General features: G+C 45.1%; 1 non-coding gene across 1 annotated transcript; it reads right to left on the bottom strand.

Annotated features, from left to right (window-relative positions):
- Positions 1-446: 446 nt before the first annotated feature.
- TRNAS-GGA (transfer RNA serine (anticodon GGA)) lies at positions 447-521 on the bottom strand. Its single transcript has one exon. It is a non-coding gene; the product is annotated as a tRNA-Ser (tRNA).
- Positions 522-9,984: the final 9,463 nt, after the last annotated feature.

Raw genomic sequence — 9,984 nt, 5'->3', positions numbered from 1 at the left:
AGGGTTTTAAACGTTACATTTGTCTTCTGCATATTAATCTTCAACCCCATTTTTACACTTTCCAGGCGAATTAAGGTCCTCAATCCTTTGTTGCAATTCATCCCCACACTTTAAGAAAGAAAAAAAGAAGGAAATGGGGTAACGAGTTTACTCCTTTTGAGGAGTAACTGACCTGCCACAGCCATTCTTCCTTTTGGCGTGTAACTGCGGCTAATTCTTCGAGGACTAACAATTGCTCTTTTACGATACTCCTCAAAGAAGCAGTTAATGGCATCAGCCATTTATACGACTATAAAAGTTATTGAGCTGATAAAAAAGAAGTTCTCCAAAATTGGATTCGAAATCACATGTTCACGAGTCATCTACTCTGCTACACGATGACAACTGCTACAAAGGAAACCCATACGGGTTCCTCGAAAGAAAAGCTTCATAGTTGAAGAAAAATTCGTTCTGGTCCGGGACTCGAACCCGGGACCACCGCCTTTCCAGGACAGCCGCTCTACCATCTGAGCTAACCAGACGGCTAGCAGATGGCAGGGCGAAGTCGAATTTGCCGACAACATGAAGCAAAGGCAAGTGCTTGACGTAGTAGTTCTGCGGAAACCCGCAAGGTGGAGAGAAGTAATGAATCGTCCCGGACCAGGACGAATTTTTCTTCAACTGTGAGGCTTTTCTTTCGAGGAAACCGTATGGGTTTCCTTTGTAGCAATTGCTACGAACAGGTGGATGTCTGATTTTCCCTTTATTCATTACTTCTTTCCACCTTGCGGGTTTCCGCAGAACTACTACGTCATACACGATGACAGATGTCTTTTCTTTTAATACGCGCACACGCATGCACGCACGCACGTACACACAGACACACACACACACACACACACACACACACACACACACACACACACACACACACACACACACACACACACACACACACACACACACACACACACACACACACACACACACACACACTACATAATACATACAACAGCTCGGTTGACGAGAAGAATACTGGGAGCCTGTTAAACAGCTCAATGCAGCTTCGGCTATACAAAAGAGACTGGGCACTTCGTGTACGCTCTGCGGGGATAGTCTAGCGTTACATGTACTTGCAACCATATGCGACTGCAAAATAAAGCTGCCCGATTATTCTGAGCAATATTTAACGTTAGAAGATTACGGTGATATACGTGCAAACGGGGCACGCAAGTCGATAGAAAAGACGAACTTCTCTGTCGCTTAGCATATCCTGTTTGAGCTATACGTCGCTCCACTTAAGTTCGTAATATGCTTGGAACGTAAGCGACAAAAATACCATTGATCAATAATTTCTGCCAGTTCATCAATGGCTTGCGCGTTTAATTTGTGTCGTTCACTTATACAGTGTCCACATGAAGTACACATGACTCGTCATATACCACCTTCTAAATTTCACATCATCTTCTCACGGAGAGCCAAAGTGCTGCCTTGCATGCACTTCAATAGACAGTGCAAGAACTTCAAATTGTTTACGTTTTCTCATTTATGCAGCTAATACCGCTTCTACCGCTTCAATCGACGGCACGGCGGAAAACAGCAGAGTGCATGAGGAGTGAGTCTACGTTCACACTTGGTGTCGAAGCGGGCGAAAGCGGTAAAAACCCGAAGAAACGCTCCCGCTTTCCGACTAACCGAGCGTAAACTTTGGCGGTGAATCCGATCGCTTTCGGACGGATTTCTTACGCCTCGGCGAAAGTACTTCCGCAACGCCGGAAGGCGCACTGGCGCGTAAACATTGCACGTGGCGCCCAAACGGCTAATCGAAGCGATTAAAAATTACCTCGTTTTGTATTAAAATGCTCACAGCCTTTACAAGGACACGTTCAACAAGAGCGAGATTTGTACGAAAATTGCGCAGGAGCTGGGTATTGGCACAAGGTGCAGCCGCAAAGCGCTGCTGTGTCCCAACTTGTCACGCTTTTGCCGAGCCGTACGAATCTATCATCGCCGCTTTCGGGTCGTCCACTTCTTCTTCAGCTGCTCCTTGCGCGTCTCCGAAAACAACAGGCTAAGTAGAATAAAGCCATTTATTCTTCTCCTATGTTCATTCTTAATATCAGCGCTAGTTAAGTCGCACGTAGTAACTCCTTTTGGTGAGCAATGGATCGCGGAATGAACATGTTGCTTGTAATGGCGTTATGACAAGAACCATCACGCGGACAAGTGTGCTCACAGTAAGTATACATTTGGCGACAGCGGTGGTGGCGATAGGAAAGCAAATGTGAGTGTCTTGGAAATGAAGGAAAATAACTTCTGCCCACTTTGGCATTTTCGCTTTCTTTTTGCTTCCCAAGTGTGAAATAAGTTTAACTGTTGCTGTTCATCCTCCCGTTGCTCTCTTTCCGACCAGGGACTGAATATTCACCTGCCGAAACTTACACATGACACGCACACTCCTGTAGTTAGTCCCTTGAGAGGCGAAAGCGGCCTCTTTAGGACTAATTGTCCAGTTACTCTCGTTTTCCCCGGCAATTTTCTTGGAGTGCAGCGTTGCCGAGCAACCTTTTGGGCTGTTTTAACAGCCTCTAGCAAATGTGTATTATCGCTAGTCAATCACATACTAGTGCATTTTCATGGAACGTTCAGCTTCAAGCATTCGTGTGCTGTCGGTGCAGCTCGTCACCCATTCTTTGGAACACTGATTCAAGAGCATGTACCCATTCACTCTTTCTCGATACGCGAGAGACATACCGGGCGTAGGTTTGAGTGTGAGTTGGGGTCGACGTGTGTAGATATACTCGCGAGAAACTTACTATGCCAGGAAGCTCCGCTACTCCCTTCGTCACTTTGTAACAAGCAATACTCACCCTTTCCGTCGCTCCGAGGTTTAAATCCTTTCTTTGGAGGTTTGCGACCCAACGCTCACGGATGAGCGCATTTTTTTTGTGCTTGAGGAAAGCCATGCCTCGCGAAGGGCCGGAAACACAGGCCATCCTTGTGTAGCAGCAATCCGTCAAGGCGGTGACAGATTCATTTTAATATGCCAGTCACTTCTTTTGCAGTCAACTACTTCGCACTTTTTCCCTCAACCGTTCCACATTTTGCAGCATGAATGGAGCACAGCGCGTTAGCGACTATACACATTTGCACTTCCGACAGCTGATTGCGTGATGTAAGCAGGATGTAAGCGGTAATGGTTTCGCATTCGTGTGCTTTCTCTTTAGCCAACGTATGGCGCGGAAGGCAAAAGTATCATCTTCTTTTTCTAGAGAAAATTACTTCCTCGAAAAGTGTCTATGGAGGAGGATGAAAAGGAAGGATGGAAAGGAAGGAAGGAAAGGTAGGGAGGTCAACCAGACGCACGTCCGGTTTGCTACCCTACACAGGAGAAAGGGAGTTAAGGGAAGAAAGGAAAGGAGAGTGAGGGGAGAAGGTGCAATCGGTGTTGGTACGTGCGGATGTCCATAACTTCACGCCTATAATCGGTCACTGAGGCCAGTCGCTTTCATGAAACGTAGTAGTCCCCGCGTCGCTTTATAAGCCTGCGACGCGGGGAGCCATGGTCCGAGAATCTTAGTTTCTGAAATAGGTCTGTTATCTAATCCGTTTAACGCCCTCTGAAGAACGTCGCGTTCGTTGTGATAGAGATTACGAAAACACAACACGTGCTCGATCGTGTCTTCGCAGTTGCACGAGTCACAGATCGGTGTGTCGGACGTTCCAATGAGGAATGAGTAGACTTTCATAAAAGCCCCCTTTAACCATAGGCGGCACAGTAAAGTTGCATCACGGCGGGAGAAGTTTGATGAAATCTGCAGCTTCAATGTAGGATCCAACTGGTGGAGACGGCAGTTGGAGAAAATCGGGTTGTTCCACATAGCTTTAGTCTTGGTTTGAGCAAGTAAACGAAGACCCCTCGCAGCATTTGTCCCGTGCCCCGGAAGTGCCCCGGAAGCCACTGGAAGATGATGTCATGTCCGTTTGTGAGGGCTTGATGGATAACCTCTCTGGTGCCAAACACCAGTTGTTCATGGGTCTTGCGTCGTAAGGCTGACTGCAGACTCTGAAGGGCTGCCATGGAGTCACAAAAAACGACCAACTTTCTAGGTTTGGCTTGTAAAAAAAGTGTGGCTTGTAAAAAAAAAAGTTCTATAAATTGGAAACTGAAGCGTGCGTCGAAGTTCACGTTCTTCAGTTCACAATATTTTTTTTTTCTTTTATTCTAAACTGGGGCGCCTGCACGGCTCCGTCGAACTTCATTCTTTTCTCCACAAAAATAGCAAACACGATATGCTGATGATGATGATGATGGCCTCATGTTATGGCTCATACCCACACTGGGGGATTGGCCAAGAATTGGGTGCTGAAACGTTCACCTATTCTTTTGAAGTGCCACTTATTCGATGAGAAAAAAAAAATTTAACGAAAGAGAGAAGAAAACATACAAAAACAAACAAAATACAAGACAAAGTTAAAAAGTTACTGGATGTAACTGCAAACGGCATCAAAAACGTCCCTGTGGCTGCCCCCTAAAACTGACGCACCGAAAGATAGTATAATTTCTGTTGATAATATTAACCCTAATTTTGCGAACGGAAGTTCTAGATGTCTTTTTCTTAACAATTTGTATCGTCGACATACCAAAAAATAATGATCTAGTGATTCTGTTTCTTGGCAGTATGGACACAGAGGTGATAGCGTCAGACCAGTCCTGTGTAAATATAGGTTTAATGGAGGGACACGGCAGCGTAATCTCGTGATTGCTACTTCTGATTGTCTTGATGGACACCACTGAATTTTCCACGGAAATTTGAGGTGCTGATATTCTGTCCATGTTGTTATTGATTCAATGATATCTCTATGAAATGAATATTTTCTATATCTGATTGCTGTTATGTGAGCCACCAAAGGAAGAACGGGCAGTACAGGTCCACTCAGGGATGCTCGCGCTAATGCGTCTGCCATTTCATTTACAAATATTACTGTCATGTCTTTTGTTTTTCTATCAACGTGAATTCACACAAAAGCCGCGGTGGTATTCCAGTGGCTATGGCGTTGTACTGCTGAGCTCGAGGTCACGTGTTATACCCCGGCCACGGCGGCATTATTCCGACTGGGACAGAAGAAGAAGAAGAACAAGAAGAAGAAGAAGGAGAACAACAACAACAACAACAACTTTATTCATAAATCTGAGTGGTATATATGGGAAAGAATGGGAAACACTCTTGTACCGGCCATTGGGTTCACGTTAAAGAACTCCCTGCAGGTGGTCAAAATTAAATCGGCAGCCTCCACTGCGACGTGCCTCATAATAAAATCGTGGTTATAAAACGCAAGACTTCAGAATATAATCTGATCTCAATCTATAATTACCTAAGAAGTAATCACGAAGCAAGACTGAAAATTTTCACATATGCCCGAATGTGTTGTTCGAAGCCTGCCTTGCGCAGCGGTTTCGTTTTCACCAAAATGCGCTCTAGTGAGCGTATGTCTGTCTGGTATTCCTTCTTTTTTTCACTCAACAACAACCGAATCAAGATTCTTTAGTTGGTCTTGCTTACGTATCAACTTAATAAATGTGACTGGCCGAATGATAAAACTTGAGACGATTTGCTGCCGCACGTTGCTGCAAGCTGCGTTAAAAAAGAAAATCTAGCTGCACGTTTCCCGCTCCTCCGTATCTCACTTGGCATATTTTTCACGTAGCGTGAACTTTTTTTAAGCTTAAGAGGCCCTGCATTATAGGTTATTTCATTGTGAACAAACAGGTGTGGTTGGTAGACTACGCGGTCATGATGGTGTCTGCAAAGTATTGAACCTTCGTACGCCCCAAAAAACTCAAGTATAAAGTCCGCAAACCCTTCCCTTTGCAGAAGTCACTCTCCCCGCCGGCAGAGACGACGTCAGTGGCGTGGCGTTTCCACTTCATAGATATCCAACAACATTGCACAAATGTCCAACAACATTGCGAATAATTGCGAGTTTACATGAAGCGTAGAGTGCACGAAACTACGCCTGAAAATGTTCCGTGCAGCAAGAAGAGAGAAAAAATAGAAGGTGGTGGTCGAGACGTAAGTGTCACATGAAGCCTATGCTACAATACAGGAGAAGTTGGGAGAGAAATGACGAGTGTGGGGGCTGTACAAGTCGATGGCACATAACTCTTTCAAATGTGAGGGTAACTAGTCTCCTCCCGCCATGACGTCGTAACATTACATTCGCTTTATATCGGCTAATCTTAAAGCCCGCTTTCGGCCCCTGAAATTACCGCTGTAGAATGCTTCCAGGACAACTATTTGCAACTTCTAGTGCATACCATAATTTCTGACGGCACCTCTTTTTTTCTAATTCCTCTCTTTCATCCTTCTTTTCTTTTGTTTTTTCTTTCTTCCCGCGTCATGGGGCAAATTTCACGCCGCACCGTGTTCACACCATGATCAGCACCGTGCCTCGGCACCACCGGTTTAAATCGGAGTAAGCACCACCGAGGCATCACTAATGCTGACGCCATGCTGTCTAATATTTATTCGGTGGTTGTTCCCCAAAAATGCATCGAAAAATGTACGGCGCTAACCAATGTCACACAAATGCGGTTATCTCTTTCTTTTGTAAAGTTGTTTTTTCTGGAGAATTGTTGTGCAAAGGGTGAAGTCCCCTTTACAAAAGTGTAGACGTGAACGTTTGCGGCATCCAGTTGCCGTTTTTACTTCACTGTACTAAGATGCACAAACAGTCAAATCGTTTTTTATTATTATTATTATTAGTCGTCCCCTTTATACTAAAAAAATGAATCTTCACGTAACGCCGTCGTTCTGTCGGTCGCTCATTCCGTGGGTCGATATGTCATTATTCAAAAAATCCCGCTCTGGCAAATTTCTTTTGGTCTCCGGCCGGCGTTCAAACTCATTCAACGAGCTAGGCGTTTTAACAACTACACCCATCGCAGTTCCACTGAAGTGGTGGAATAGTAGGAGCTTGCAGGCAGGGCGTAGGAGGAACAGTAGGAGCAAAAAAGGAAAAAAAAAAGGAAACAGAACAACTCTTATTGTACACTGCTATTTTTCCTCTCATTTGTGCTACTTTATTTTGGTTTCTGCTACTTGCACAAAAAATTTAAAGACGATTTCGTAGCACTTGAAAAAATGCTTTGCATGCCATTGCAGGTCTGCCATAGAGTACATACACGTCTGAATTATTTGCGATGTTTAAAATTTTAAACTACACCGACTCTATATAAGCACCATCCTTTAAAGGCCCTTTAAATCTGAAATAATTAAGAACGTCAGATACACACGAAGTTTAGCTAATTTACAACTTAATCCATCATATCTTCTAATACGCCGCATCACTGGTATATTGCGCGGCAGCGTACAGATTGCAGTTTTGTGTGTTTTGAAGAGGGTGCTATCTGAATATTGCTGTATCGTTGCCTTCGGCTGCCTTTGTTTTATGGAGTAGTGGAGTCAGCCAAGCAGCCGTAATGCAGTTTTTATGCCATTATACTTTGCGTTTTTTGTAAACTCCGGTATGTGGCAATAAGGGGAAATAAGTCAACTCAATCAACTCAACATGTTTTACAGCTTGTCACAGGTGCTTTGTGCGTACAGTGTGGGCTAGAGCTTCACGATGTATGTATGCAGTGCTATGCTTTGCGCTGCAATGAAAATGCAGATGCGATCAGGCATGGCACATTCTGTACGCTTCGCTGAGGATTAGAATCTTGCATTGCAATCATGCAAGGCTACGCGTGACATTGAGAGGCGGATTTGTGTTTGTGTCTACAGCAACATTATTTGTGTGATAAAACTAAACCTGAAACACTTATGAGAGACATTCAATGTATAGTCTGTACACCTCGTAATATGGTGCCAACACATTACAAATAATATAAACGACTTGTAAAGTTGCTTCTGTGCATAAATTTAGCAGAGGAAATGTGCATTCTTTTTGATCGTCTCTATTACATCCGTTTCGCTCTCGAAAGCGAAGAGTCTGAAAGCGGTTGGTCTATTGTCGCCGTCATCGTTTAATCATTTTTGTAATATCAAATGTAGAAAAATAGGAAGCTAAGTCCTTTTAAATCCGCCTATGTCAAAATTCCAAATCCGCTGCTCTTGCAAAAATAAAGCACTTGGTCCCCTTTGTACCACGAGGGCCCTGCTGCCATACATGCGCCAGTCAGGTCTTGTAGACGTCTCAGCTCTCTTGATAGTCATCTGAGCTTGAGTTGTTTATTTGTTTTTGTTTTTTAATGCGAAGCATTCTTTGCCTCATTCTTGGCACTTTATGGTAGGCAGGTAGGTAGGTAGGTAGGTAGGTAGGTTCCTGTCTCGCCTCGCTTTAATAAAAAGAAAATGATATGTGGCCGATGGCGGGAATCGAACCTCCGCCGTGGAGAGCAGCAGGTTGGCGCTCCCACTAGGCCACGATTGCTGTGAAGGCCAAGAGCCTAATGAGGTGAAATGGAAGACTATCGTCATTATCAACTGGCAAAAATATTATGCTAAAAGCGTCCGCAGGTAGGTCTGCTTTAAGAGTACGTTGTAAGAATGTTGAGTCAATTACGTCTCCTTATGTGATTTGAATGCGAAAGCACAGCGACTTCTATAATTATTACCTTACATTAAGTCTCTACATGGATCCAGCTTAATTCACCTTGCTCTAATTTGTACCGACCTTAATCCACTCCATTCCACCTTAATACACTTTAATTCATAATAAGCCACCTTAATCCAATTTTGCGAGTGAGCCAGGTCGATTTTTGAGATGTGGGCCACGGCGAGCCGCGGCAATGCGAGCCGCAGCAGGTCCAGCGCCGGGAACGTGACGTCATAACATGGTCACATGGGTTTTGGCACCATCGGACGCGGAGGAAAGAAACAAAATAGCAGAGGCCATGACGTCACGTTTTTTGAGCCGGCAATGTTGGTGTGGCATCTCCCTCTGCGCCTCCAATCAGCTCGCCGGCGCAGTTAGGCGCTAGCTTTGAACTTGCATTGCTACGAGCTGCCGGAAGTGTGTGCTGCTGAGGCGTGTCAGAACAAAGCCTACGAATCTTTTGTAACAGTTTTAGTGAAGCAGACGAGCTCCTGTGCTTTTCCGCGGCACGTTGAAAAAGATGAAGAAGACCCGCGCCGTGAGTGCTTGACTGTGTTTGTTGCTGACTGACACTCACACACACATACCCGAAACACAACTGTCAAGTTTACGCACCACACTCCGAAGTCAGCGTGTATCGTGAACAGAATGTGCTGCGAGAAAGAGACGGGTCGAGAAAACTTATCTCACTATTCAGAGGCTTAGAGCAGCAGCGAGAGCTTCAGGAGCGCGGTTGCTATGGCAACGTTTACGTCTGGGGTATCATTCCCAGTGCTGCGTTGCGAAAAAAATACGTGACTTCCACCACACTTTCTCTAACACGTCCATGCTGACCGGGCCTCTCCTACGCATTCTTTCCTCCATACCATAGGAGGATAACAACCGACGGCGTATTTTTTGCTTCATGGAGCAGATAAGGTTTCCGTCTTAAAGCTTAAACCCCATGAGCGCGATTTTGTGCGCGACAGCGACGAGCGACGGCTTCGAGCGACGGATCGGGCGGTTGCTTGAACAGATCGCTCGGTTCTGCAAATCTAGAATTCGTCGCTCGTCGCCCGGAAGTGCTATGAGCGACTAGGCAATAGTAAGCAGCCGGAACGGGATGTACATTAGTGACGTATTACCGGTTTGCGCACGTGCGCGCTTCTCAGTATACAAACGGAACAAGCAAACTACCAAATTTTGAAATGTAAACAAAATAAACCCATTGCAAGACCTTCAGAAATATTTTATGTTGCTTTGTACAGCCAAACAAATCAACTTAAATAACTATAGCAAGTGCCCCGCCAGGTTTGGCGCTAACTCGATCCCCTAATACCGGCAACACTGGAGAGCTGTCGGGCGAAGCGTGTTTGGATCGGACTGCTGGTACGATCTGTTGGGAACTCGGCGCTGACGCCCGTG

The sequence above is a fragment of the Dermacentor variabilis genome, chromosome 2 (genome assembly GCF_050947875.1).
Source record: "Dermacentor variabilis isolate Ectoservices chromosome 2, ASM5094787v1, whole genome shotgun sequence".
Classification (NCBI taxonomy): Eukaryota; Metazoa; Arthropoda; class Arachnida; order Ixodida; family Ixodidae; genus Dermacentor; species Dermacentor variabilis.
Note: the sequence above shows the minus strand (reverse complement) of the source record. Positions and strands in the feature narration are given on the sequence as shown.